This window comes from Galeopterus variegatus, unplaced genomic scaffold (assembly GCF_000696425.1).
Source record: "Galeopterus variegatus unplaced genomic scaffold, G_variegatus-3.0.2 Scaffold131, whole genome shotgun sequence".
In the NCBI taxonomy this organism is placed as follows: domain Eukaryota; kingdom Metazoa; phylum Chordata; class Mammalia; order Dermoptera; family Cynocephalidae; genus Galeopterus; species Galeopterus variegatus.
In genome coordinates this window covers 1014465-1020602 of record NW_007726242.1, presented here as the reverse complement: position 1 = coordinate 1020602, position 6138 = coordinate 1014465, and positions in this window count along the sequence as shown.

Below are 6138 nucleotides of genomic sequence, written 5' to 3'. Positions count from 1 at the left end.
GTGCACCGCTTGGGAGCGCGGCGGCGCTCCCACCGAGGGTTCGGATCCCATGTGGAGACCAGTTCCCGCTCACTGGACGCGACACCAAGGGTTGCGATCCCGTTGCCAGTCCCCGGTATGGGCGTGACACCGAGGGTTGCGATCCCGTTACCGGTCAGTAAAAAAGACAAAAAGGAAAAAAAATAATGCAAAAATAAAATAAATAAAATAGGCTTTGTGTTAGATGATTTTGCCCAGGTATGGCCTAATGTAAGTGTTCTGAGCATGTTTAAAGGTAGGGTATGCTTAGCTGTGACTTTCAGTAGGTTTAGAATATTAAACACATTTTCGAGTTACTGTATTTTCAACTTACGATGGGTTTATTGGGATATAACTCCACTGTCAGTTAAGGGGCATCTGTATATATATATATGAGGGTACTTTAAATGGTTGGTGGAAAATAGAATACAAATCTTTCCATGAACTTTTTGAAGTACCCTAGTGTGTGTGTGTGTGTGTATATATATATATATATATATATATATATATATATATATATACANACCCTCGTGTGTGTGTGTGTATATATATATATATATATATATATATATATATATACACATATATATGAATAATAAATTTTTCTCTCTCTCTGGTGTATATACATATATATGCATACATGTTCTGTTTCTCTGGAGAACCCTGACTAAAACAGTAGGAAACCATATCATCTGTGAATGATGAAAGCTGTGTATGTTCCAATTCAGTCATTACACATTTTTCTTGCACTTATTAGTGCCCCCTAGGGGGAGTGAAAATTGTAATTATTGCCTTGTTCTGATTTTAAAGGAAATAAATAACTCAAATGACTCCTCACTGAGTGCAGAATTTTCTGTAGGCTTTTGGTAGATAACTTTATCAGGTTAAAGAAGATCACTAGATTGCTAAACTTTTAAAATCATGAATGAATATTGGATATTATCAAATGTTTTTTCTGCATCCATTTAGATAATCATGTTTTCTCCTTTAATCCGTTAATGCAGTGAATTACATTAATAGATTTCCTAAGTCATTAATCTGCTAAAGTGCATTTCTGGAACAAATCAGACTTGGTTATGACATTTTTATGTATTTCAGTTTGCAAATATTGAGCTAGGATTTTTGTATTTGTGCGCCTTAGTTTGGCCTGTAAATTTTATTTTCTGTACTGACTATTGTCTGTACATAACTAATGGCTCATAAAATGCATTATCAATTTTTTTTTGTCTTTTCTGGAATTTTTTGTGAAGAAATATATTTTGTTGCAACACATGTTCCTGTATTGTGGATTAGTTTGGTGTTATGTGAAAGGTTTCTTGGTTCTTATGCAATTTTCCACAGCACATTAATACTTTACACTCAAAGCAAGAGGATCTGAACACAGGCAAACAACACAGCTGAGAACAGTACAACTTGAGAAAGTAGGACCGTGCCTGATCTTCCTTCAGCTCTCACACTTTCTTTCGGCTCCGCGTGGCCGCTTGCTCTCTCTGGGAAACACATCTGTATGGTCTTCATAACTCCGTGCCTTCAACCCTTCATCACATCCTTTCTCTGAATATCCACAGGCAAAAGGAAGAAGCTGGACCCCCTACATCACACCACATAGAAAAATTAACTCAACATGAATCAAAGATCTAAAGGTGAGAGCTAAAACTACAAAATCTTAGACTAAAACTTGCAAATCCTCATGACCTTGGATTTGACAATAGATTTTTAGACATCACACCAAAAGCACAAGCTTTAAAATTTGGACTTCATCAAAATTAAAAACTTTTGTGCATCAAAAGACATTATGAAGAAAGTCAAAAGAAAACCCATTCAGAAAAGTCATTCAGGGGCTGGCCCGTGGCTCACTCGGGAGAGTGCGGTGCTGATAACACCAAGGCCCCGGGTTCGGATCCCACATAGGGATGGCCGGTTCGCTCACTGGCTGAGCGTGGTGCTGACAACACCAAGTCAAGGGTTAAGATCCCCTTACCGGTCATCTTTTAAAAATAAATAAATAAAGAAATAAAGAAATAAAGAAAGAAAAGCCATTCAGTAATGCGACAAATTATTTGCAAGTCATATATCTAATAAAGATACACTATCCAGAATATATTAATAAGTCTTACAGCTCAAGAAGACAACCCAACTTAAAAAGACTCAAAGTAGGGGCCGGCCCGGTGGTGCACTGCTACAGTGCTCCGCTTGGGAAGTGCGGCGGCGCTCCCGCCGAGGGTTCGGATCCCACATACAGACCGGCCGCTCACTGGCTGAGCGAGGTGCGGGAGCAACACCGAGGGTTGCGATTCCATTGCCGGTCCAGGTCTGGTACGGGCACGACACTGAGGGTTGTGATCCGTTGCCGGTCACGGAAAAAAAAAAAAAAAAAAAAAATCAAAGTACCTGAATAGCCATTTCTTCAAAGAAGATATACAAATGGCCAAAAGCACATGAAAAGGTGTTCAATATTATTGGTCATTGGAGAAACGCAGATGAAAACCACGATAATATGTAACTTCACACACGAGGAAGGTGATAATGAAAAAAGTGGAAAACAACCAGTGTTGGTTACACAGATCAGGTTTCAGGGGGGACCTTGTACAGACCTGGGGTTTTCTCCTTTCTCACTTGTAGTTCTCAAGAACAACTGTAGAATGTGCTGGGAATGCAACATCCTGAAATAAGGGAGAACTGGCTGGAAAAGCCTGGGCTTCATCTCTGCCTGTCCCCCCCTCCCCCCAGAAGCAGATGTCAACACTTCAGCCCAGTGAATCATGGGCTTCCTTCCCTGCCCCCACAGGGTATAAAACCCAGGGTGGGCTGCTTTCTGGGGTCTGTCAGCTGCAGTGCAAGTGAGGCACCTGCAGACAAAACTGCATCTACCCTGGGCAGCTTTCCTGAGCCCTGGGGAGCCAGCCTGTCCTGAATCCTAGGCTTCTGTTGTCCCTTGCTGCCTACCTGTCAGTAATAAATCCACTTCATGTAACTTGTACACACAAGACAAACTGGTAACCAGTGCGCAGTGAACCTGCTTTGCCTTGGTGAGGACACGGAGGAGTTACAGCCCTTGTACATTGCTGGTGGGAACGTAAACTGGTTTGGTTGCTGTGGAAAATAGTCTGTTCCTTAAAAGGTTAAATACAGAATTGCCGTATTATCCAGCAATTCCATTCCTAGTATACAGAGAGTGAAAATCACTTCCCTCTACCCTTCCAGGTTCTTTGGCTGTCCATGCAGGACACTCGGGGAGGGCTCAGGTGGGCGTCCTCAGGTACAAACATCATATTTTTCAACATCCCTGTGCCAGAGACCATGCTAGATGCAGTTTCCCTCCCAAAACATGTGTCCCAGAGAAGATGGAATATGAACAACATTCCAATCCAGGGATTAGAAGCTTTGAAATTAACCTAAATTAACCTAAAGTAACCCCATGCCACTGCCAGGGGCTGAATTAATGATGATGGATTTTCCTCCCTTCCTCAATCCTTGTCTCTTGGCTTCTGTCGCCCATTGTCCTGCACCTCCTTGGCCACCCTCTCCCAGCCTCCTCACTACTGCTCAGCCCCCTAACATCAAGGGTCTGGGGCCTCCGTCCTCACCCTCTGTCCACACTCTGCCCAAGGGAGCTCATCCTTCCCCTGGCTTTAAATACTACCCCATTGCTGATGCCATGTCTGTTTTATTTCCCTCCCAACCTGGCCTCTTTCCCTAATTCCAGACTCATGAGTCTAACCATGGACTTGACCCATCCCTCAAATCTAGAATGAGATCTTCAGCTTTCCTGTGCCCAAACCCGAAGTCTTGCTTTCTGTACTGGTCTGCCCTGCCCTGCCCTATCCCTGGCCCTCACATTCTTGGGGGATGCCCAGCCATGATGCTGTCCTCTCCTCACCCTCAGAGTCACTTCCTCCCCTGGCCCGGAGTCCACCGGCTTCCCTCCCCATCTGCCTGCAGCACCCTGGCCACGCTGGCCTCCCTCCCGCACCACTGGGAGCCCTCCTGCCAGTCTCCCAGCTCCTGCCCCCGCTCCCTGCTGGCCCACCCGCCACTCAGGTGCTCTGATTATGTGTATCAGGAATCTGCTTTATGATGTCAGCTGTGGCCCTGTCTGGCCCATCCTAAGCAGGGAAGGGTGGTGAGGGGCTGGGAGCCCAGCCACAGGATCTATCCACCACAAACGCCTAGTTTTGTACAGTCCTTTGCAATGTCGAGCTCGGGACTAGTGCTAGCTAAATGCCCCACCCTTCCCAACTAGTAAAATGGGTAGAGGCCAAGCTGGACTCCTGGTTTCCACCTGGGAGAGGTGGCTGGTTGGCTCTGGGAACACAGAATGTCGAGGCCCTTGGGTGTGGTGGGGGAAGAGAGAAAGGAGGCATGTTTCCTGTTTGCTCCCTCTGCCAGCCTTGCCCAAATCCCTGCAGCCACCCTAATCTACTCTGTTTAATGGAGCCCAAGCTGGCTCAGGCCCCAGTACAACAAGCCCACTAATCCCTGTGGCTGGGAGCTCACCACTGTCTCCAGGACAGCGTTTGCTCTCTTGGCATCACAGAGCCCAATCTGGGGCTTCAGATGGGGATGATGGTAAAGGCATCTTTTGGCCAAGCCCCCTCACCTTGGTCCCCAATGATGAGATGGGGAAAGTCAGGTACAGGGAGCTTCAAACGGTGTAAGTTACAGCTCCAGAGTAGCTGTTTCAGACCACAGAGCCCAGGAAGTCTTTATAAATGACCACAAGATGCAAGAGGTGGGAGTGGGAGCTGCAGGATGAGCTGGCCCTGTCCCCTCCCTCCATCAAAGGCAGGCTGTTTCAGACCACAGAGCCCAGGAAGTCTTTATAAATGACCACAAGATTCAAGAGGTGGGAGTGGGAGCTGCAGGATGAGCTGGCCCTGTCCCCTCCCTCCATCAAAGGCAGTGTGGGTTGGTAGTTTTGAACCAGTCTGGGTGCAAATCCTGATGCTCACACATGCCAACTGCATGACCTTGGGCAAGTGAATCCACTCCTTGAGGTTTCTATTTCCCTCTCTGCAAACCGGTGCCAATGACAAAAGTACCTTCTTTGCAGGGCTGTATGTTTGCTAACATTAAGCGTGTGCCCGCTCGTGGCTCCTTTCTGCCCAGCCTTGCTCTCTTGTTCTGGCCCATCCAGCTCACAGCTCCTTGTGCTGTCCACTCATGCATTTACTGCAGGGTTTTGCAAGGAGAAAGCTGGGAGTACCTTAGGCAGCCGGAGTCAAGAGGGCTGGTGGCCAGGAAAGAGGAGGAGAGACAGGAAAGGGGTAAGGGACAGAGAGACAACGAAAGGGAAAGAAATAGAGGCAGGAAGAGATAGAGGCAGAGAAGGGAAAAGGAGAGAGTTCCAAGAAGAGGCGAGAGACAGAAAGCCGGAGACAGAGACAGAGAGAGGGACAAAGAGACCCAGTAAGACAGAGATAAAGAGATGGACAGAGAGTGTGCGTCAGAGACAGCCCCGGAGAGAGACTGACTGCCAGAGAGTCTGGGTCAGACACAGTCCAAACACAGGAAAACGGGAAAGAAACAGCCCCAGGGAGCAGGAGAGGGAGGGAAGGAGACGTGCATATCGCCAGTTCCACCCCCCCCATGCTCAGGAGGGGTCTGCGCCCTCTCGTCCATCCCTCCTCGGAATCCTTAAATCCGCTCGCGCAGGGCCCTGCGCATCTGTCACAGACTTGTCCTGAACCGCCAGCGGCTGGCGCAGGGGAGTGTGACTCCGGAGGGAGCCTGGGTGAATGCTGGGGAGGGACCCCGAGAGAGAGAGGGGCCTAGGGCTGCCGGGAAGGGGTCGCACCGGCGGGGTAGAGACAGAGACCAGGCAGGTTCAGAGGGTGTGAGCGCGAGGCGGAGGCCTGGGGAGGCTGGCTGAGTTCTACCCCATCTGCTCACGACCTCGCTCGGCCAACACTGACGGCGCGCCTCCCCTGTCCCCAGGACCCCGGGCTCCCTCCGCGGTCCCCGACCTCGGGTTGTCCCTCCGCCAGGCGCTCAGAGCGCTCTCCAGTTAGAAGGCGTCCCCTCTGCCTTCCTCCCCGCAGCCCGCGAGCCGATGGTGCGGCCCCGGAGCTCCCGGGATCCGCCGGGGCTGGCGCCGCCGCCGCCGCTGCTGCTGCTGCC